We start from the raw sequence: 25,375 nt of genomic DNA on the forward strand, positions 1-25,375 counted from the left end.
CAAAACAAAACAGAAATAGGAATAGATACCTTACTGGACAGCAACAGTGACAGAAGAAAATGATTTGAAGATGTTTTGAAAAAGTAAAAGAGACATTAAAATGTAAGAAAGTAAAAGGGACATTAAAATGTAAGACATTAAAATGTTAGAACTTATTTTGGCAGCAGAATAAAAATGAATAACTGTGCTACTTAGACAAAATTTAACTCTTTGAAAGATAAAATAAAAACATGAGTTATGTTAAATTATTTCTTTAAAACACCTAGGTGTGGGCACTATAAATTTTCTCAGTCCCTGATTCTTGTAGTCAAGTGACACAGCACACTGAAAGGTCAAATGCTTTTCTAGGGAGCAGATGATGGCACTCTGTACTTCCATCACTAGCTGATTTTCTGATTTGGAGAAAATCAAACTCTTGGAACAGCAGTTTTCATCTTTAAAATGATTTTTAAGAGGGCTAGGTACTCATCCTTTCAGTTTGCAAATCTCTAAAATAATCATTGGAAGTTTTCCAGAAAGGAGGTATTTGCAAGATTAGGCTCTTCTCATCACTACATATATAGGCACAATGTTAATTGAGGGCCACCGCATGGAGGGCAAGTGGGAAGGATCGGGATCATGACCCTTCTTCATACAAAGGAAAATCAACCAGTGTTAGAGAAACTTAAATAGGAAGAAGAAGTTCTTATTTTACACCTCATGATAGAATCTCCACACTTTAGCTCTATTTTTTTCCTCAGTAGTCCAAAACCAATTTTATAATTCAGTTGTCTCCCAGCTAAATGTGCAGCCTGCGGCAGAGATGAGTTCGTGAAGCTTAACCATACAGAACAGTCTATCTAAAGAATGCATATATTTGCAGGAAGGTTTTTATAGTTGAAAGAAGCTTTGCTTCCGTTTGTTTTCCTCTCTGATGTAGGCTTATGAAAACTATTAACAAAAAAGACATATGTCAAGATTAGAACACAGAGAAATTAAATTGGACCAGAAAAGCTATGGTTTACATGTGCAGTCCAGTGTGCACCGATGTTGACTAACACGATGTCAGAATTTCTAATCTTATTAAAGTATTATTGAAAAGCTGCACCAATTCTTCATGAAGCTATTTAGAGTTGTCTTCGCAATGCATTTTTCCTTCGCCACCCATTAGGTAGCCTTGCTTAGCACTGGCCTGAGAATTAAACACCGCAAGTTTTTTCAAAGGATTCAGATAGCAAACAATATTTAAACATTAGAATGATGCATTTTCTTCAAGGTATTTCCTTTTCAAAGCACAGAAAACCCAGATCTATTGCTATGGACAGGTAACAGCAGGCAAGATCAGCAATATAAATTCATGGATGTGCCCATCTATTTTTCTAGAGGAATGACAGAATTAGGAAAGGAATGACTGGCACATACACTATAATGTGGAGAAAAAAGAAATCACACTTCTCTAAGTTCCAGCATACAGAGTTGTTTTCCATTATTTATATTCGGTTCCTGCTAAGACTTTGTGTTCTGAAAAAAAAAGGGGGAGGTAGACTTCCTATTCGCAGTACATAATATCTTTTTCTTTTTCAAGAGAGGAGGCAAATCAGCCCACACTTTTATTATCCTGACAGGGAAATGTCCCGAGTTTCCTGTTAATTGAAATGGACAACTTCTAGGCTGAAAAATCTGTCAGGTGGTCTCGTTGTAGCAACATAATACTAATCACAGGCCTAGATGACATGAGTCACATTTGCAACATGCTGCTGGTTAAATTGATTTAAGGAGATCGAAATTACACTTTGGGAAATAAACTGATGATCACAGAAACATACAGTAAAAACCCGCTAATTCATACTGATGAAAAACATCCTTACTATTTTACTTCATTTACATTTGAGGTCACAAATGCTGTTAAAAACAAGGTCGGGAAAAAAGATAGTAGGCCTTCCAAATAATTTATTTTAGATTTGAAGTGTCAGATTCTATATCAACTTGGAATGTAGTATTCATTCTCTTGCCATATAAATTGACACTGCTTTTGTTTCTCCAAATGAGGTTTTGCATCAGCTCTCTGGGTGAGTATCCTATGTGCAGTGTATTACACAAAAGCAATTTGTAGAGGTGTTGAAGGAAAAAAAATTAATGTATCTTTGCATCACAGGAAACACCTACTTGCTAAATGGGTTATGAAAATGAAAGCATTTTAATACATATAGGAATTGATTAGTATTTTGTTTGACTTTACTTGCAAATTTTGCTTCTGGTTTCTCTAGCCAACAATTTTCTCTTTCTCTGGCATGAATGGATTTTAGTAGGAAAAACTAAAGGTTCTTCCTACTGTAGGTTGTTTCCTCACTTCTAAAAAAAAAAATTAAAAACGAAACAAAAAACCCAAATGGCATTTTACCTAACAAAGTTAAAAGCAACTAACACAGTAACAACAGGACAGATGAATCATTAAAAAAAGTCTCTCGTGTTGGCTACTCTTGATCATTACATCTATACAGGTACCAACTGTGTTAGGTAGAGTCCTGAGTCAGAATGTTTGCATTTAGTATAATTATGATACTAATCAGCATCATATACATTGATTTATGTAGCCATATCTGAGTGTTGCAGTATAATTCTGGGACTGTTGATGCTAATTCAAACTGGTTATCTTTTGGTTCACTTAACTGGGCTTCAAATTTGTGCAGTAGTTTTAAACACTCACTCCCAAATTAAATTATTTTAAATATTTTATTTATTTGAGAGAGAGAGAGAGAGCACGAACAGGGGGAAGGGGTAGGGGGAAGTAGACTCCCTGCTGAGCAGGGATAAATTATTTTAAGAAGGATATTAACAGAATGCATGTTAATGACATATCATGTCCGTGGATTTATAAACTATGGGATCATACTGTGCTGTCTTTATTCTGACCGCATTTCTCTCCCTATTAGACTGTTAGACCATAGTTAGCGATCTGTACATCCAGATGTGGTTTGATATAGGACAGGGGCTCAAAAACCACTTGCTGAATGAATAAAGGAGTGAACAAGATAGAAAGGAATATAAATTTGAAGTATAACAACTCAGCTGAACTGCTACATGATCTACTTTCAATAAAAATTTGCAAGTAGCTACCATTTACAAAGTGCTTATTATATGCTGAGAAGAACATAAAGTACCTTACCTTTGTTGTTTCAAAATAATTCTATGAGGAAGTATTATTCTCCCATCTTAAGGGAGCACCATAGGGGCACCTGGATGGCTCAGTCAGTTAAGCACCTGACTCTTGATTTCTGCTCAGGTCATGACCTTAGGGTCATGAGCTCGAGCCCCACATTGGGCTCCATGCTGAATGTGGAGCTTGCTTAAGATTCTCTCTCCCTCTCCCCCTCGTGTGAATGCATGTGCACTCTCTCAAAAATAAATAAATAAATAAAAGGACAATAAAACTGGGTCTCAGAGACTAAGGGATCCTCACAGGGTCATACTCCTACTAATTCATGGAACTGGGATTAACATGTATCATCCTCAAATTATTCTCAAGAAATATTTTAACTATTAAAGGACTTAGTCTGGGTCTTGTTTATTGAAGCTAAATAATGATAGCTATAAGGAACAACTTCTTCCAGGAAAATCCTTCTGCTTCAGCTTTAGACTCTCCCCCACCTTCAAATTGCAGATGTTTTCTTCTAGGTCTTTATATGACTTACCCTATCCAACCAAATGACACCCGTTTCTAGCACTTTTTTCCTCTCTAGCACTCAGTTTTCACCCCAAATCTGTATCACTTAAAAAAAAAAAGAATGGCTATAAAGAAACTTTGAAAACCATATCTTTTGCTTTAAACCTAGAGATCCTCCTACTAATAGAATAAACCTGGTCTCCTCCTTTTCCTTCATTATCCATAGCCACCCATGCTACACTACCCTTCTAATAAACACTAGCAATTTTCTTTCATATAGATTCCTTTTTAACTCTCCCCGCTGACCTATTCCCCTTCTACCTGAACCATTGCCATGGCTTCCTTACTAGACTCCCCACCACGAGTTTCCAATTTCAAATGCTTCTCCTTCTAGCCATTTATTACCTTGTTGACAGAGTTATTTTATCAAAGTACAGTCTAGTCATGTCAATTTTCTGGTTAAAATCTTCAACAGCTGCTTCCTAAAATTCCTTAGCAGAGCATGCAGGGCCTTTATCAACCTAATCTCTTTTTATATTTTTGACCTCTTCTTCCAACATTGGCTCCCAACTCAATATGTTCTGACTGTGCTGAAGTCTCCTACCCCCCTAGTGTGTCATGATCTTTTATATTTCCCAATGTTGTGTCACACACATTGCTCACACCCCTCCCTATTTATCAGTTCTGTGGTTAAAAAAAAAAACTTTGCAAAACCATTAAACTGTTATCTTTCCAGTGAAACTTACCATTTTTTCAAACTACCCTACTTGATGTTTGCTGGTTTATGTACATGCCTCAGTTAGAGAGACTACCATTCCATTGTGGTTATTTGCTTATGTGCCTGATTATTAAATTGTGGGATCTTTGAAGATAGGGCTATGCTTGCTTATTTCTGTATTCTTAACATTTAGCACAGTGCCTGGCACAAAACAAGTATGGAATGTGCATACTATTATTTCTAATATTCTCTTCTCCTGATCTGAAATCATCCTTTCCTTAAACATGAATATGTGCACCTGAAAAGCAGAACAGTTTCCTGGTATCAGTTAGCTGTCCTCAGGTTGTCTTCTTTAACACCACTTTTGGAAGTGTTATGAAATATTATAGAGTCATTATACTTTCTCCCTATTTTCATGAGGGATTTTAAATAAGTCAACAAATCCTCACAGCTGATATCTTTAAAAGTGGGTGATGGAAGTAAGAGAAGTGATAGGAACACAATAAGCCCTTTGTCCATATCTGGAGGTAGATGATTGAAGGGACTAGTGTTTTGTCTCTTGTAAGGTCCAAAGTGATTGATTTTAGCTAGTGTGTGGTGAAATCTGGGTCTATGGTGGCCTCTATCCATCAGACTGCCCTATCCTTCTAATCAAAGTGAATAATCTCAAAGAATGCCTTGTTGGGAGTCATTTATTACGTTGTTACAAAGTGAATAGGAGACCAAATGCAGATATTTAAATCCTAAGCATAGATGGGAACTTAGCAGTCCCTGCCTCCATGACACCATTAGAAACAACTCTTACTCAGTTTAAAATCCATTTCAAATTAAGTTGCAGAAAGCACTGCTACCCATTTAATGCTCATGGATTTTATAATTGAGTTTTTCCCCTTTAAATTTATAAATATACCATGGGATAATATTTCTGACACAGGTGCATTTGGTAAATAATTTAATTGATCTCAGTTCTGAAAAACTGACCTCCATGTAGTTTAAGTCACTCTCTTTTGCCAAGTTATAAATAAAAATGCCACAATGGTTTTCAGTTGAAATATAATTGCAACCAGTATGATAGCAGTAGAACTGAGGACAGCTGTTTAAACAGGAACAATTTGACTCCAAAGGAAAACATAATGCTTATGGAAACACACTCCAGGCAGCTTTAATTCTAGAAACAAGTACAAGATTAGAGCATTGAAGAGCCATGAACCTATCCTTTTTAGCTTTTATCTGGACATAACGTATGAGAGATTCCCTATGATGCCCTAACTCACAGAGATGTGATAGGGAAAGGATATAATATTTTTGATGTAGTTAGAGGGAACAACTTCTGTCTTTAACTTTGGGTTTTTTTTTCCATTTCATACTCTATTTAGAATGGTAACACACAAATAACAGATCTCAGCTATATGAGTTGAATGTGCTTTGGTGAAGGAAGAGCTATCATCTGACCCAATTAATCTTGATTTGGGATAACTGCTTGATAAATGATTTCCTGGGAAGGGAGGCACCATGGCTCATTGCACTTTGTTTTCATCTTAGATCTTCTGTGTACTCACTGGGTGACCTTGGCAAAGTCATTTAACTTCTCCTTACCTCTTTTCATTTGTAAAATATAGCTAATCCTGGTCTACCTCACTTTGGCAAAAACAAACACTAGCATTACATATTCAATAAGTATGAACATGAAAGATTATCAATGTGAAGGATAAATGTGGTGGATTAAGAATATTACTGTGTCACTAACCTAAGCCTCTGAACAATCTGTCTTCATGTAGAACTGAGTGTTTCTGACAACTATGTACTTTGAATTTATTTAAATAGATGCTATGGTTCTTATTTTGGTCCATTAGATACAGATCTGCTGGCTGCATAGAACTAGAATAATATAAATGTAATCTTTATTGTCTAAGACTCTATAATACATACAGTTTTATTATTTTGACTATTTAGACTGTGACTCTTCTATTCCAAACCATTAGCAAGGTAGTAAGTGATACAGGTAGAAACAATATTAATCAGAGAAATTCCCAAAGAGACAAAGGTGATGTTAATTGATGAACATAGTTAAACCAAAAAGAGGAAAAGCAAATATATTAAAAGTGAGTGACTTTCTGTTATTCAGAATGAAGGGACCATGTTACAAACATTTAAAATGGAGTCCGGTCTATGAAGAATAAGAGTACAACTTTAGCTTTAACCTTTTTAACTTAAATTTAATATGAGGATTTTGGAATATGTTTTCAAAGAGAAAAAATATTTGCACCAAATATTTTTGATATAGAATGGTTAAAGGGAAGAAGAATTCTAAACTCTATTACAAATGGTATCAAGTATTTGAAAAGAGTTATGATCATATTTGAATATAGATTTTAGGTTAGACTTAAGGAAAAATAAATTGTCTCTTATGAGAGTTGTTTTTAATGAAAGTATTTGAATTGCTTTTTCACTAGAAATTATCAAAAAATACCCTAGATTTTTTAAACAAAATTCATATGATAGAATCTTATATTCATAGAAAGAAAAAAAAGATGGACTACTTAATCTCCTAAATGTTTTGCCAGTCCTTATGTTTTATAACTACCTAGACAAAAGTGCTTTTTCACATACTAAATCAAAAATTAATCTGAGGTTTTAGTTTGTTTTCTAGAATTGGATTTGATTGGATGCCTTATTCTAAGACTCCCTGGAAATGAGCTAGGTGTTGTACGGGGGAGAAAAAAACCAAAATACAGAAGGAATAGAATGGAACGTGCCCAAGTTGATTGCAGATAAGTAGGGGAGACGCATTAGTGAGATACAAACAGGTGACACAACAACATCTAATTGCAAGAAAGTTGGCTAAAACTGAGGGTTCATATTGTGGTTATAGCTCACAAACTGTTAATTCATATCTGCATTCCTGGTGCTTATTAATGGGTTCAGCACATAACAAATATTAAATAAATATACAATGAACCAGTGGAATGAACTGAAATCACAAACACTCTCTTAGAGTATTTTGAACTCTTCATTCTGTTCTTCAACAAATATTTATTAAGCATCTACTATGTGTAGTCAATATAGTGAATAAAAAGACACACACGTAGTTTCTATCAGTCTAATTATGGAGACATTAAGCAAATAAACTTATGAAAGAGTATATAATAACATTCTGGAAAACACTCTATGAGACAGAAATAGTGTTAAATAAAAACTGCCCTTGACTGGGAATAAAGGCTGGATTCTCTAAGTAGGTGACTCCTGAGCTGCCATGTGAAAGATGAGTATTCAGTTATGTTGACATGGAAGGAAGCAGAGACTACTATTTTCAGGTAGAGGAGATTGCATGGAAGAAGGGGCCCTATGACATGGAGGTGTGTGGCATATTTACACTTGATCTTAGCCAAAAGGCCGAAAAGCGATATGTGTAGCATATTTAATAAAGCAAAGAAAGAGGAGATATGCAGTTGAAGGAGGGTTGGGCACATCCTATAGAGCATGGTGGGCCTCATTAAAAAAATGACTTCATCATAAAGAATGATGAGAAACCACAGGAGGAAAATTACAGTCTGGCTACAGGGCAGGGATAGTCTGGGAAGAGGTATGGGAAGCAGCTACAAAGTGCATTATGCTTTTCTCAGAAGGATTGAACACTTGCCTACAGAAAACTGTCAGGTTTTGCCTACATTATAAAGAATCAGGAGGTAGTATAATAATTTTTTTCTCAGTTCTTTCTGAAAGCAAGAGCTATATAATTGTGACTTAACCCCATAGATCTCAGAAGTGTTAAAAAAACAAATAAGAGAATTGGGAAAGCCCATGTGCTTTCCTTACATATTGAAAGTTCTGCATACACTTATAATTTTATGAGCAAAGAAATGTGGTTTGCCATTTGTACATCAGAGTAGCAACTGGTCAGTTAGTTAGGCTTGAGTGGGAGCTGACTTGAGCTAGATGTGGCCAGAAAGTAAGACACCATCCAGTTGATTATAACCAATCTTCTTCTAAAACTTAAATCACTATCTAGTCCATAGCCATCTTCTTAACATATAATGTTGCTGTAAAGCTTTACAGCACAGTTTATCTATGTGTGGTCTGCCTACTCTTGAACCAGAATCAAATGGACTGATTTTTAAAAATGAAGGATCTGGACCTCTTAGTTCTAGACCCTCAGTGTTCTCAGGTATGCTCAAGAATCTGCAGATGTAAAACGTGCATAGAGAATTCTCAGGAAAACCTATGTTTAAGTCTCAGGCAATGATTCCCCAGCATTATTATACAGAAGAGTCACTAGAGAGCTTATAAAATGGAAATTTCCAGGATCCACACCCAGGGAGTTTAATTGAAGAGATTTGGGGTGACTAGGCATAGATTTTTTTTTTAAATGAAGCTTAGGTGAATTTTGAGTGCAAAGTTAAGAGCTGCTGGTCTAAAAAATTTTCTGTTTATTTGAACTATTTCTAGTACGATCTCTCAGAAAGCATATATACCCCTGTATGATATGTTCCTCAAGGTCAGGGGCACTGTCCTTTGCAGCTTTCTCTCCTCAGCGCTAGGATAGGGTTAATTCTTACCATTCTTTGGATCTCAGATAAAATGTCATTTCCTCTTGACTAAATGGAATGCTCCTCTATAGATTCACAAGCCTCCATGTAATTTCCCAAAGCACTCATCACACTTCTTTGTAATAAAACTGATTATTTTTCCTCTAAGCTTTCTCTAAACTCTGGAAGACATTGTCTATTTTATGCTCAGTAGAATTGCTGATATCTAGCAGAGTACCTGGCACTTAAGAGGCACTTAATAAATACTTATTGAATGAAAAACTGTGCAGGAAATATTAAATGTTTTGATTACTTGAAGACTGTGATCGCTTTTAACCTCTAGTGAAAATATATTATTTCATTGAAGGTTTTATATTAGATCCTAAAACAACTTTTGGGGCTACTATTAAGAAATAGACATCAAATTCTGGTAGAACTTCTCAACAGTGTTTGGCATAATGACCCAAATCTGGCCACCTCTCACCATCTTTGCAGCCCCAATCCTAGTCCAAAATGCCTCCATCTTTCCCTTAAAGGGACATTGAATAGACTTGAAAAATGAAGGCATCCTCATAGGAGCAAGATGGCTCAGGAATTAGATGGATATTAAATAAAAAGTAGATTTAGAAGATCTAGCATTAGAAGAAAATTATCTTCAAAGACTGAAATAAATAATTACATGTATAAATAAAAAGATAAAATGCTTAGAATGTGGTCTGTGGGGAAAAAAAAGCATCCACAGGATTGGCATAAAAACTGATAGCAGAATAGGACTCTCTGAGCATAAAGTATAGGAAAATAGAAAGTATAAGCAAGACTGAAAAATCAGGATCTGGGTGTCTTAGAGACGTTGTAAAATACACTGAAGTTGTTAATCAAGAATCCAGATAGAATAAAGAATATAGTTCAGTGGGCTTTGATAAGTGGGGGATTCAAATATGGTTTCATATTAAGAGGAGTAGCAAAAAGTATGAGCTTCATGAAAGAAAGCAATGGGAAAAGTTATTATAGACAACTTGGTCCCTGGTATGAGCACACAACAAGACATAATCTTGGGAGGAGAGTTTGTTCAGAATAAAATGGAGAATTCCATGGCAGGCAACCAAAGTGAAGACATGATGTGACATGGATACATGTGAGATATTCCTCACCTTTTATTTTCTGAGAGAAGCAAGAGACATCTAGTCTAATCTTGAATTTAAACTGAAAAAAAAAACATTCAATTTGTTTCTGTCCAATTTTCATCTTGTCACGGTCTCTTTTCAATTCTAATTCTATTGATTTTCCAACCTCTTTCTCTATTGTACTAGGAAAATATTGAAAGAACAGGATAAAAAAACATTAAACTGCAGTAATAGGAATGCCATAGTATTCATCTAGCAATAAAAAGAAACCCATAACACCTCTGGTACAGACCTCAGACTCCACATAGCTCACAGTATTCTATTCATAGACACTGGAGAGCAAGTTAAGAAATCTCAGAATATTATCAGAGTTCAGTATTGTGAATCCGAGAGAGCAGTGAGGGAAAGTGTCATGAAATACAGAGGGAACACCTTCTCTGGGCTGAGCTTTAAGTACCTATGGAGTAAAGTACCAAATCTGGTTCAGAGAGAAAAGATGAAAATGAAAGAAAGATAAAGAGGTTAATGAAATAAATAGAATTGATATTGATAAGAAAACAAAGAAGAGATGTAGGTTAAAGCATGTAGAATTTCAAAATTTTGGAAAATATATTTACAATTGACCAAATTATAAAATAACTAAAATACCAACCAGATTGACTCTCTTATGTCAATAAGCAATACACCTTACAGTTAAGAGTTAGAATTGTTCGGGCGCCTGGGTGGCTCAGTTGGTTAAGCGACTGCCTTCGGCTCAGGTCATGATCCCGGAGTCCCGGGATCGAGTCCCACATCGGGCTCCCTGCTCAGCGGGGAGTCTGCTTCTCCCTCTGACCCTCTTCCCTCTCGTGCTCTCTATCTCTCATTCTCTCTCTCTCAAATAAATAAAATCTTTAAAAAAAAAAGAGTTAGAATTGTTCGTTTGTATTTATTTTAGTTCTGACTGGCAGCTGGGTGATCTTAGACACAGCCTTTTATCTTTCTAAGTCTCAGTCTTTGTCAGTAAAATGGGTATACTTAATGCTACTTACTTCATAACATATTTACATTGAAAAAGTGAAATAAAACATACAAGTGTTTATTATGGTGCTGGGAAACAAGTAGGAACTTAATGCATGTAATTTAGTATTAATAGCTATGATTTGCTTTGTTGCTGTTTGCTAATACTCATCAATAATGAAATGTGCAGACAACCAAAAATTATTCTGGGTTTCAGGAGAAAACTGAAAGTAGGGTTGCCTACTGCTTTAGACAATCCACAGAGTGAATGGCCTTGCATAAGTAATCAGAAGTCCAAAACAAACAGAATATCAGAGGAAACTTTATCTAAATTGTAAAGATAAAGCCACTAGGATTTAAAGTATTGATTTAGGAGTACACAACACACAAGTGTTAAAAGAGTTTTTTTCTTATGGAAAGTACTAAAAATTCATTAAGCTTTTAAGATACCATCTTATATTTCACAAGAGTCACCACAGAGATTGTTACAGGTAACAGAAAGATGTATCATCATGAAAGTTAAACATTTAATGAAAGTGAACAACTCAGATTTATAATTTGATGCAAAATTTCTAAATGGAGTAATAATGTTCTGAGTAATCTTGGTAGTATAAATATAGAGAGAGCAAAGCGAAAGTTTCTAAAAATTTTAGAATGTTTTCCCTATGGAAGATTGTTCTTGAATAATGTTTTCTTGTTCAAGTAGCAGAGAAAATAAATTACTGGAGTGTTCATTGAACCCTGTTGGGACAGACACAATGGGCACAGAAGACATTAGGACACTTGTTCATGAGGGGCATTTGTTGTGGAAATAAGATGAACAAAAAACAGGAGTGAACAGTAGAAGATGACACAGGAATCATTTGGAATACCTTATGCATCCAACCTACTGGTGAGCCCCGGATCCTGGGAATCATGGGAACCATGTCATTTTTTTTCTTTCCCTTAATCTCTGTATTATGAAAACCTACCCATTCCAACTCAACAAAATGGTCCAAATTTGAGCACCTTGTATCCACAGCCACCATAATAGTCCAAAAGACCATCATCTTTTCCTTAGATAAATACTTTACTGTCTTTACTCTTTTCTACCTACAGGCAATATTCTACCCACAGCCTGTGTTTTCTTGTCAAATAAAAATTTGGTTGTTATATTTCTCTGCTTAGAACATTTCAGTGATTCCCCATCACAGTTGGAATTAAATCTAACCACTTCTCCTGGCTTATAGGATCCCACGTGTTTTGTCCCTGCCTATTTCACATTCTCCTTCTCTGTGCACTAAACTCCTCATACTTTCTGCTCCTAAAACAAATCAAGGTCATTCCTGTCTCAGCGCTCTTGCATATGTTGAACCCTCTGCTTGGAACCCTCTCCCTACAGTTATTCAGGATGGTTGTTATCTTTTTTTTATTTTTATTTTTTGGATGTTACTCTTTAAGTTTTGCCTTAGAGACCTCCTGTGACCATCCTAAATAAATGGCCCTTCTAGTCTCAGCTCACTACTCAATATTCTATAAATGTCTTTGTGTTTTTTTCCCCTCACCACAGTAATAACTATATGTATGTGGGCTTATTTATTTATTTTTTGTACTCCACTAGAGTATAAATTCCTTGAGGGCAGAGATCGTGGTTAATAAATTTATTGTAGTATCCTCAAGTACCCCCTAAAACCAGTGCCTGATGCCTAGTAAGCTTTCGTTAGCTGAATGTTGAATGAATGAAGGTAGCCATTACCCATACCTTTCATCCAGATATATTCCCTATCTCTGAAGCCATCTACTCCCAGAATTATTTTCTGTCTTTGCTGAGCTTTTGCATGGAAAAATCTTTCCTTACTTTTCTAATGAGAACTGAGACCTTAAATCTTCTATTCACCTTCTGCTCCCAAAGTCTTTTCTTGATGTCTCCTAGGAGAAGAAAGTTGACATATGGTAACAAAAAGAAGTATAAATATTCTCTGGTTTCTTCCCATTACTACCAACTTGACCTTGTACTACCTTCTGAATTCAGATGATCTGTTAAGAGGAAGATAACTCTAGATGTTGGTACAGAGAGGTTCTTAGGACATCCAGTTCCTGCGGTGTGTTACTTCTAGAAGATGGTCAGTGGCTCTGGGGCTGATTCAGGCATTAATTTCCTAATAACATTAATAAATAGCTGATTTAAAAAATATATAACAATTACATAAAACATGCCTCCTGCAAATAGTTTCATCTGTCAACTTATACATAAACTTATAAAATACATCTTAATTTTATAACTACCTGAGGTAATTGTGAGCTGTAGAAATACAGAGGGAAGGGAGGTCATTGTCGCCAGGAGTCTTTAAAAAAGCATTTGGAGGAGGAGGAGGAGGGATTTGAGATGGGCCTTGAATTACTGTTGGATTTAAATAGCTGCTATACTTAGTCACATAATTTCCCCTCACCTAATTTTGAGGGGAAATTTGCATCTCCTCTCTGCCCAGTTTCTCCTGGCTGGCTGCCATGCTTGTCCACAGAAGCAGCTCTTTTGTTGAAAAATGGCCAACAAGGTAACCATGAATAATTTCAGGCTGAAAACATTTAAAACTGCCACAAACTGAAATGTTAATGGTAAGAACACCTTAGGAGTATATTAGTATGGATGTAAAAAATTTTTTTAAATTTCTCCCAGAAGCTTTAAAAATGTAAAAAGCAACAAAATAGCAGGAGCTACATATTAAACTGAAGTCAATAATCAGTGCAAAATATCTTAATCATTTGAAACTAAATTGTGGTTCAGAGGAATTAATCATGATAGTAATGTGTTTTGCCATATGCTTTGACATGGCTTACCATGGAGAAAGTGGGAACTGTGTTGAAGGATCCTTCTCTTAGCCTGTACTAGACATATACTTACTAAGTAAATCTTTGAAGCTTTCTGAGAATGTCTTTCTGTGAATATCTGATGATCCCACATAGTATATTTTAGATAACCAAAAACAAAACAAAAGGAAAAAATACAAACAAATAAAACAGGTTAGACTGATGTCATTTCAGGGACTCTCAGAAGATGGCACCAAATATCATCCCCACTTTGACTGCCAAAAGACAAGAAAAGCCAAACATCCTAGCCTGCAATATCATCATTCTTAGTAACATGCCTAGTTTTCCAAAAAGGGCATCTGTTGCCTGGAGCTTGTTCATGGTCATTGCCACTTCTGCCTTTCCTCTTTCCCTCATAATACACTCCAATTACAATTATGGAAACCACTCCTTGCAGCATAGCCACTCTTTGGCCTTGGCAACTTTGGCCAGCTGTTGGCAAATTACTGCATTGGCCAGTCCTAACCAAGTATTCTCTCAATGACACAGAATCTAGTACTTTAATTCCCATGCCTTATATAAGTGATCTTTATTCATGGTCACAAGTAGACCTGCCTGAGATAGAAAATCCTAAAGTAATGAATACCATTACTTCTTCTCCAAGCTGAAATGGAAATTAGGGTTTCCAATCAATTTCAAAATTTTAGTCTTCCCTAGAGGAACTTGCGTTCAGTCATATCTTTTTGCTAGGAACTAAGATGTATGGTCTTTTAGCATCCCCAAAAGCACACCATCACCCATCAAAGCAAACCCATTAGAGGGGAAAGAGGCAGGCAAACTGAGCACCCTCCAAACAGCAGTATTCCCCTGGGTACCACGAATGCTCAGGTATTTCCATGGTGGTAAGGACAATTTTTTTAAAGATTTTTTTTATTTATTTGACAGAGAGAGACACAGCAAGAGAGGGAACACAAGCAGGGCGAGTGGGAGAGGGAGAAGCAGGCTTCCCGCAGAGCAGGGAGCCTGATGTGGGGCTCGATCCCAGGACCCTGGGATCATGACCTGAGTCGAAAGCAGATGCTTAACGACTGAGCCACCCAGGCGCCCCAGTAAGGACAATGTGAAGATGTGAGATTGGATTGGGAACCTCATGAAATATTTACCTTCAGTGGGACTAGTTTTCAATTTGGAACATTGTTTTTTTTTTTTTTTTTTTTTTAAGTGAAAGCTTTTGGAACTCTTGAAAATGTTAATCCTCTTCCAGCATAGTAATTATGAACTGCATGATCAATGCTTGTTTAACTGCCTATGTTTTTAGCCCATAACTTCCATGTCTATGTAGGGGGCCTGTCTATCTGCTCTAACGGATCTTCCATGCTATCTGGTATATATTAATAATAATGCTAGTATATGAACAAAATAATCATCATTTCTGAAGTGCTTCCTGTGGGTCAAATACCCTGTATTTTATGTATATTATCTCATTTAATACATATTGTACAACAGCCCCCAATGAGACACTATTATGAGCCTTACTTTTCCTATAAAGAAACTGCAGATCATTGGGTTGAAATGATTTGCCTTAGATCCAGAGCTAGGAAGTGGAAAACTAGGATAATCTGGGTTTATGCAATCTTAAAGTGCATGTTTTTTTATTCCTGTGGGTTTTTTTTCCTATTAATAAACACTTATTTAATTTCATCTGAATATTGTCATATTAAAAGATTATTAAATGGGTTCAGATATTTGATGAGTTAATTCATGCTCCCTTTCTAAAGTCTATAGTTGACCTCTAACACATGGTATTCTGCTGACCTCATCTTGCTTTGCTGGGGTGAGCAAAATTAGCATAGTTATATAGGGGGCTTGTTATCTACTAAGACACAGAGGGCTATCGAAAAAGTTTGTTGTGCCCTCACTGTAGGGATCTGAGACTCTTTGTGAGATGCCATCTATCAGGGTTTTCAAGTTATGTTTTAGGGAACCCCTCTTTTCATGGAAGTACTAAACATGTACAGTTGAGCTTCAAGTATTTGTTTAAGTTCTCCTTTGAAAGTTTGACATGATATGAGCACATTATTCACTAAACCAGTATTATTTTTGAATGGAAAGGGTTTAGAGTCAGGTCCATTGATCTATCACTTTATAACTGTGAGACCTGGAGTAAGTTACTGAATGCTTTTCTGTTCCACTTTAAAAATCTAAATAGGAAATAATGTTTTCCTCATAATGTTGTTGTAAAATGAAATGAGATGAGGTACTTACGGGAGACAGGGACATATTAGATTCTTGAAAAATTCCGATGTCTGTATCCAAATCACATTCTCATTTCCACCCTATAGGTAGTAACAATTGCTACTATACTATTGAAATACTCCAAACCAAGAGCAACATCAATGTTTTTTAATCTTTAGCCCCATATCAACAAGACAAAATAGCTTACACATAAGATACTACTGAAAATTTTCTGAAATACAACTAGTTATGCTAACCAAAGGAAACAATCCTACGAGAATAATGACAAAATTTGTATAGAGCTCAATATTTCTTAACACTGTTTTAAGTGCTGTCTATCCAAATCATGGAATTGATTAGACACATAAGAAAAGTAAGAATTAGCCGAATGAGTTACATTCTATAATTATTTAAGAGAAATTGCAGTTGTCACCACCTTTATATTTATGATCTGTTTTCAATAAAAACTTACTTTTAAATGTTCAAATATGTTACTTTAAGAAATTTAGACAACTAGGAAATTTCACCATTAACAACTGTAAATCAAACAAAAATTCAGTGGATGTAAGTATGTTTTCTTCATTATCATTTGGCATATACATATATAAACTACACGTGATTGTCTTCTCTTGATTAGAATATTAGTTAAAAGACATAATTATGATATATATGAAAGCACAGAAAATTAAATTCTTGGTGGCATCATTGTTACTCTAAACATGAAGACTGGCTATTTTATTATGGTTTCTGCTCATGGCAGTTTTTCCACATAATTTATGCTTTCCCAGATGCTGGCAATTGTTACTTTAAAATTGGAACAGAAGAAATTAATCCTTTTAGGGGAGTGATGATTCAAACCTGGCAGATGAAAAAATATAGCTCTAACCTGACTTCAAAGCCTACATTCTTCTTTGTAGAAGAGTTTTTACAGAATTACAAAAAATGAAAAGAGACTGTCCAACACACAAATTGAGAAGATAGGCTACATCACCAAAACATAAAATATGAGAAGGCCATAGAAATTATGAACCTTTCTGTTGTTTCTTCACAAGGGAAAATGAAATATACGTATATATTTTTAAAATAAATTCACCTGTAGAACGATCACTATCATTCAGGACTTTGGAAAGATCTACAGTATAATGTAAATTAAAGTAGACTTTTCTTATAATCAGAAACAAGGAAGCAACAATCCCTCAATGACACACATTGGGTCTATTTTACCGACATGTTACTTCCCTGAATCTCTCAAAATCTTTCAAATTTTGCAGTGACATATTAAGCATGTGTCTTTTCACATTTACAAAAAAATAAGAAAAAAATCTATCTCATCTTAAATAACATATGCTTGTCGTATTTTTAACATGGACCGGTGGCTTTTAGCAAGGTCACATGAAGGTGGGAACCCAGGTGCGATTGAAGAATGAAAATTGAAAAGTCATTGATTGGAATTTTTCTTTCTGGGTCAGTTCTGGACCAGTAATTATTAAGGGACTGGATCTCAGGAGATGTCATGGGATAGAAACACTAAAATCATTGAGACAAAGGCACTAGAATATTTAAGGGAAAAACTGGAATGGAGTGGAGTGTTTGGATTGAATGTCCTGGCCAAATTCCAAGCTGAGAGATTGTAGTCTGTTTTTCTTAAACCCCCCTGTAGATTCTTTTGGAGGCTGTACTCTCATTCAATTCCTTTCTTAAATGATTTTGCAGTATTGTGTTCTGTTAAACAACTGCTGTGTTCCACTTCAGTGGTGGGTAAAGTGATTTCTGTGCTCTGTATATAGTTTGTAACACACTCCTTGGGAGGTGAAAGGTGCTGCATAAATGTAATATCCTGCTGCTCATTTTAAAAGAAAGTTACATACTGATCTTAATATAACAGATATATATATATTTTAAAGCCCAATACTATAGGTTTCATGAAATCATTTTCCAAACAAAGTGAATAAGAGATCAAGTATTTTTTTTGTCTATTTTTTTTCCTCATTTTGCCATACCTTCCTCTTCTTGCCTGCTTTAACCATAGAAGGATCCCAAAGAGTGACTCAGTGAGTTTGAGATTCAAAGAATACACAGTCATTAAGCAAATGTAATGTGTTTAGTCATGCTAAACTAAATTCACAGTTTGAGTAGACATGGAATATAAATGAAATAAGCTCTGGGCAAGAGTTCAGGACATCTCAGCAAACACAGCTCCAGAACATTTTCTGTAGAGCTCACTTGCTACCTGGATACCAAACCTGAGGTTCAAAAGCCAAATTTCATTCCCTTGAAAAAAAATTCAAAACTATGAAATGATGAGACAACATTATTCTAAGCAAAATTTCCTTCATCATACAAACTGAGGGTTGCTGGAGTGGTGAGGGGTGGGAGGGATGGAGTGGCTGGGTGATAGGCACTGGGGAGGGTATGTGCTATGGTGAGCGCTGTGAATTGTGCAAGACTGTTGAATCAGAGATCTGTACTTCTGAAACAAATAATGCAATATATGTTAAGAAAAAAAAGAAGAAGAAGATAGCAGGAGGGGAAGAATGAAGGGGAGTAAGTCAGAGGGGGAGCTGAACCATGAGAGACTATGGACTCTGAAAAACAAACTGAGGGTTCTAGAGGGGAGGGTGGTGGGGGGATGGGTTAGCCTGGTGATGGGTATTAAAGAGGGCACATTCTGCGTAGAGCACTGGGTGTTATGCACAAACAATGAATCATGGAACACTACGTCAAAAACTAATGATGTAATGTATGGTGATTAACATAACAATAAAAAATAAAAAAAAATGACAATCACAGTAAAAGCCAAAAGAGGAATGTTTCATCTTGCAGACACAAATGCATTACTATTCCTTCTGCCAAAGAAATTTTAGCTAAAAGCAAATAAGTTGTTCATAAAGAAAAATTATAAAAATGAGCAGAAAGCACATGCCTTGATGACTTTTAATTTATAGTCTTTCTGAGATGCTTCATCTTCCCTTAAATTTGCTCTATCAATGCCATTCTGCCATTCTTTTTAACCAGCAAAAGATTATAGTAAAAATCATAGTAAAAATGTTTTAATCTTTTTGAATAGTATAAGGAGAAACAAAAGGCATATTTCTATCTCTTTAAAAAAAAAGTCTGCAAACATTTCTATGTACCCTGCAACCGCAGTTTTTCCTTAAATATTTTAGTTATTTTACCATGAAGATGATTAAAACAGGGAACACTCTTAAAATGATAAATTTTGAAATTAACCTAAGCAAAACCCCTCAGTTAATCCCACTCCTGAAATTAATCTGTGCACTCTGTTCATCTTCTTTTACATTTGAAGTGCCAAAAGAAAAAAAAAAGTTGATTTGGATGAGGGAAGTTGAAGTGAAAGTGAACATTCGTGATGAACCTCACATCATGAAAAGCAGATGATCACTTGGCACCTTACAGTAAGAGAGTATTTTAAAATCCGAATCACTTTGTCAAAAATATTATCATCTGAAAAACAGACTTTACAATGTGCTGCTCTCTCAGGCATCATTGGCACTAAGAATAGACCATAAATTGGTAGTATGGAGTGCCTTTCAGTTCCAGTTTTTCTAGAAGCACTTCACAAAGCAATTAGTCAGATAATGGTGGTGTGCTCACTTCTTCCAGCCTCTCTGTACTCACTAATAGCACAGACTCTTTCCAACCAAGTGAACGGATTGTAGGGAAAGCAGAGTAACATCTTGAGTCTTCTCAATCCTAGTCACATTCTCTCCTTAAATAGCATATTTTACCGTCTTGTTATTGATAAAATGGCTTGGAGTGAAAATTTGCGCTTAAAAAAAAAACCCTAATCATTGATTTTTTAAATCCAATTAATTAGGATCCCCAGTAGATGTCTTCTAAATCATCTGTGAATGATGAATCTCCAGAATGTTCTCCTGTCACTCTGGCAGTGGCTTTGTTAGTGAGATTGGGGACTTTTTATTTCTTTTAACGGAAATGAACTTTAGAATGTGTAAGGGATCTGTAAAATGTCACCATTTTAGTCTATCAAATGGAACATGTGAAATAGGGGGACAGAGATTCATACTGCAGCTTTTAGTGACTGCAAAGGTTCCTGTCCTAGAGCCTCTTAAACTTACTGTGATTTTTCACCACGACAGTATATGAATTAAGATGAAGACCATAGTGGTACTCTGCCTATAGAGAAAGGTGTTTTTGTTTCCCTGGAGCAAGTTTACAATTTTTAATATTTCTACTGCTTACCTGAAAAAGAAAAATAGCACTCTACTTCCCATTTTGCTTGCATCTAAATCACAGTTTAGTAATGGTGAATTAGTTTTGGATTGCTTTTGAAATATACCCTGTCCTATATTTTGCCATACTCCAATCCAATTTCATATAATCTGATCTAATATCAGTAATGCTTGCATTTATTACACATCCCAGTCATTTTGTATGTTTCTACTAACCTCAAGGAGAACTTTTAAAATATGTCAGCATTTCTCAGTATGAAATTCCCAGTTGTATAATCAAAACCCTGGCACCTATTAAGTGCAAGTGCTTATTTAAAATGTGTGGTGATTAGGACCTTTGCTCTCAAATCACATCTTGTTGAGGTTAATGAATTCTTTGTAGGAATATTAACCAGATTCTACATTTCGCTGATGATCCCATCCCCCTTCTCACTAACATACTGAATACATTAACTACTGACCGTGAATGATTCCTGAAAAATCTCTAATGGAGTGGACAAAGTATTGCACTGGACCCTGCACTACACATACCTTTCATCTCTAACACACAATTTCAAATTTGGAGTATGGGATTCTCTTAACTCTAGTTGTTATTAGGCACGTATGTCCAACAAACATAAATTTAATCCAAGATAAGCTATTTTGCGGGATCCTGGCTGGCTCTGTTGGAAGAGTGTGTGACTCTTGATCTCAGGTCGTGAGTTTGAGCCCCACATTGGGTATAGAGATTACTTACATAAATAAAACTTTAAAAAAATAAATGATTTTTGTCAGGCTGGTGTGTTTAGAAAAGGAATAGCGATATAAATCAGAACTGAACTTGTCACTGGAAGGGCTGTTAGAAGCAGTATATACCATGGTCATTATTATTATTATTATTATTATTATTATTATTATTATTATGTTATGTTAATCACCATACATTACATCATTAATTTTTGATGTAGTGTTCCATGATTCATTGTTTGTGCATAACACCCAGTGCTCCACGCAGAGTGTTCCCTCTTTAATACCCATCACCAGGCTAACCCGTCCCCTGACCCCCTCCCCTCTAGAACCCTCAGTTTGTTTCTCAGAGTCCATCGTCTCTCATGGTTCATCTCCCCCTCCAATTTCCACCCCCTTCATTCTTCCCCTCCTGCTATCTTCTTCTTCTTTGTCTTCTTCTTCTTCTTCTTCTTTTTTTTTTTAACATATACTGTATTATTTGTTTCAGAGGTACAGATCTGTGATTCAACAGTCATGGTCATTCTGCTTTTGATCACCATCTCCTATTTTTAGCCAAAGAACATTAAAAACATGTTAAAGATGTAGACTCTTTAAAAATAATGCTCAAGAAGTGAAACTATACATACACAAAAGACTTCCCCCTTAGCAATCACACCATCAAGTTGCCTCCAAATTACTTGCTGCCCTTCAGGGAGGTGTTAACAAATGAAGGTTCCAAAACACTCGCAGTCACAGCCAAGCAGACGAATGCTTTTGAATCATGCTGATGTTGGAAGAAAAACAGCAGGTATGAATTTCCCAAAATTCCTGGTGGATCAGAGCTTCCTATTTGAATATTTTATAGCTTATTTATTAGTTAGTTGATAGAATGCAGAACTGTAATACCCCATATTCTGCCACATGTCAGAGAGAGTTGCTGACAAAACATCAATGTTAATAGCCCAAAATAGGACCTTTTTATCACCTCTCTTTACTCAGTCCATTCCTTGATAAGTAATGAGTATAACAGAGTAAAAATTTCTACCAATACTAAAACTCAAATTATTTACAAGATTTGATTGGATTTTGCATATAACTCTGCACAACAACTTGTTATACTTAATGTGTCTGCACACTAGTGTGGCAGGAGATGTGCTAAATGCTTTCTGTCCAACAGCTGATTTATTTTTAAGATCGAATGAGAAAAATTCATGTTACTACCCTGGTTTTGCAGAGAAGGGCATGGAGTTCAAGGAGATTAAACAAACCAGCACAGATCACAGAGCTAGAAAATGACAGTGTCATGATTTGAATTGGTTAGGTTTCACACAAGGGCCCCCACTCTTAAACACTGTGTTAATACTACACCGCTTCCCCACATTCCTCAAAGTCCACCTTGTTGTTTAGACTCTGCCTTGTGACCTACTGTCCTTTCAGCACATTACTCAGCACCTCCATGCGCAGGCCCTATGCTGGGCGCTGGCTGTTCATTTCTTCTACATAAGACAAGGCAGCTGCCTTCCTATTGCTTGCACTCCAATGGCCAGGACACAGCAAGAAGCACTTTTCATTGGCAAAGAAGCTTGTCTTTAGATAAAGGATAAGGGTCCCACTGAGTTCACACATTTAGGGCTACCTTCCAAGGAGGGTGAGTGAAACCTCTTTGTGAAATCCTGACCACTATGCTCTTGCCTTCTTTTTTTTTTTAAGTTTTTTATTGTTATGTTAATCACCATACATGACATCATTAGTTCTTGATGTCATGTTCCATGATTCACTGTGCATAACACCCAGTGCTCCACGCAGAACGTGCGCTCTTTAATACCCATCTATGCTCTTGCCTTCTTTTTTTTTTAAGTTTTTTATTGTTATGTTAATCACCATACATGACATCATTAGTTCTTGATGTCGTGCTCCATGATTCACTGTGCATAACACCCAGTGCTCCACGCAGAACGTGCCCTCTTTAATACCCATCTATGCTCTTGCCTTCTTAACTCGCCTTTCTGCTAACCTAGAGGCCCATGTCTCTCAAAATATCTCCAGGCTTGGACTTAATTTCAATATTTTTATTTCTCCCAGACAAATGAAATAAAATGACTTCTACTTAAGGACAGCACCGGGCAAGTTATGAGGAGAGCAAGGGTTACTCTGGGAGTTCTCAGAGTATGCGCTTTTCCCCCTTCTCCTTCTGGGTTATTGTAATTCTTCTGTTCATCTCCGAGTCTATCAAAACTTATTTTTGAGCAAAGTGTTCATATAAGTCAACTTGTAAGTTGTTTTAAACTTACATCAACTAGATTTTCTTACTAAATGTAGACTGAAGACCCTGAGCTGTTGTAAAGTCACTTTGGGCAGTAGGGGCACTGGGAAAGAGAGGTGATGGTAACAGCCAGCCTTGAGTGTCTAAAATTGCTCCCTGAGTGCCTGCTTCGGCAGCACACATACTAAAATTGCTCCTGGAGGCACTTGCTCCCCCTGACTTTCCATTAGGTTACTGAGTGAGGAAACACGTTTTTTTTTTTGAACATAGTGTTCTCGGGAAGACTCTCTTTGCCCCTCTGTGTTTCTTCTTTGTCCTTTCTTCTGTCCTCACTGCCTTTCTCTTTGCTTTTCCTCCCACCCATTCATTCACCCTCACTCCACTCTCTCCTTCTCCATCTCTCTTTCCCGAACAGGGAAAGAGAAAGAGGGAAAGAGTGTGGAAAGAGACAGATTAGGGTACAAGTCAGCCTCTGTGAAGGAAGAAGGTCCTCCCGGGGCCACACTCCCCTCTCGGTCCCTCAGAAACTGAAGAGAAAAGGAACAGATGTCCATCCTCAATATTGTTCATGGTCTTATTTAAAAAAAAAACAAAACAAAATATTGCCACCTTCTCTCAATGTACGATTTCATAACATTTAGCAGTCAAGAACATGAGGTAATTTAGGCAAAATAGAGAGGCCTGAGACTTTGGGAATAACACAATACATAAATGTGCCTGTATTTTGATTATCTCTCCTTTTTATTTTCAGGCTGTACGAAAATAGTCATAACAGAATCTTATTGAGTTATCTGTCTGGGCCTTCCTAGTTGAGAACTGCCCACACTATCCATAGGAATGACTCCCAAGGGCCATGTTTTTGTTCCAAGAACAGCTTTCCTTGCTGTGCTAATTAATATGGGAATGGCCCTTCACCTCAATTATTTTCCTGCTAATTTGGAATTTGAACTGAAAGATATAAGGAGTTAAGCTATTGGGCCTGTAGGAGACTTCTAGAAGCCCGAAGAACATATTCCTGCCGCTGAAATCTCTGCAGTTGCAATGGATCCCATTCTCCCTGAGGTGTGAAAGCTTAATGCTTCTTTGGATTGTGTAGATACACAAGTGTCTTTCTGATAAAATCACTGAGATTTATGCAAGCTGAATGGTTTCTAGGACTTGCCATTCTTACTTAATACTGTGACCAGGCCTACATGTATTTTGTGAGTAATCCAATCCTCGTTTCTCTGTGTTTCTTTTAAACATTGTGATTCCAAGGCCACTTGTGTGAGTTTCTCTTTGTTCTTTATGTTTCTGATTTATTTGACCCATTTTCTGTATTTTGCCTGACTGAACACTTGGGTGGGTGTGTAAAGCAGGTCCATGGGTTTGCTGGGTATGAAGTAGGACTCTATAGCATCCTCAAATCATACTGTGCTTTGGGGTCATTCTTACATATGCTGTTTGATGCAGTATTTAGAAACCTATCTCTTGACCAGATAACAGTGCCAATGTGGTCTTTCTGAATTTGGGGGATGTTTGAGAACACCCTTTACTATTAGCAACAGAAATAACCATCAAGGGAAGTTTAAAGCTCTTCCCCCAGGGCTTTAACAAAGTTCCAGTAAGACCCCAAGCCTTCAGAAACCTAGCAGAATTCCCATTTCATGTTTTCCTCTTAAACTGGTATCAATAAAGTATAGTTTGTAGGCAAAGGGAAAAGTTATTTTTGTGAGATTCTCCTGTAAAATCTTGGAGCCAACCCTTCCCCTATGCAAAAATCAGTGTTCAGTAACATTTCCCTAAGCCACAACCATAGCTGCAGAGATGACCAAAGGATTCTCTCAAGAGCAGCTGGGCTTTGATATGGAACAGAAATATTATATTCATTAAAAATTACTATTGATGCCTATTTTTTTATAGTTTACTGAATGCACTGAGGCTTTGAAACATAAAAGTCATAGCAAAACCTGACAAAGATCTTTCGATTCTCTTAAAATGATATGCACATGGAAAGAAAGAGGTAAAATTATACTCATAATTGCATATGTAGACCTTTTTATAACAATAATAGATGGGGAAAGACCTGGATTATTATGAAGCTGACATGTGGACAATAGTAAATTCAGTTCAGAAACTTCAGGCAAGCTTTTCACTCAAAGTGTATAATGTTACATAG

At 36.3% G+C, this 25,375-nt stretch overlaps 1 protein-coding gene across 5 annotated transcripts in view; it reads right to left on the minus strand.

The window, feature by feature from the left end:
• SYT1 (synaptotagmin 1) overlaps positions 1 to 25,375 on the minus strand; it is a 522,143-nt gene that overhangs the window by 354,124 nt on the left and 142,644 nt on the right. For 2 of the 5 annotated variants that reach the window (XM_073900613.1, XM_073900612.1), the window contains one exon: positions 10,039 to 10,090. The exons of the other annotated variants lie outside the window; for them this stretch is intronic. The gene's annotated coding sequence lies outside the window, so the exon portion shown is untranslated. The remainder of the gene's footprint in view (positions 1 to 10,038; positions 10,091 to 25,375) is intronic. 5 annotated transcript variants of the gene reach the window in all.

Source organism: Callorhinus ursinus, unplaced genomic scaffold (genome assembly GCF_003265705.2).
Source record: "Callorhinus ursinus isolate GAN/ISIS: 27379988/994484 unplaced genomic scaffold, GSC_fseal_2.0 scaffold14, whole genome shotgun sequence".
NCBI classification, from domain to species: domain Eukaryota; kingdom Metazoa; phylum Chordata; class Mammalia; order Carnivora; family Otariidae; genus Callorhinus; species Callorhinus ursinus.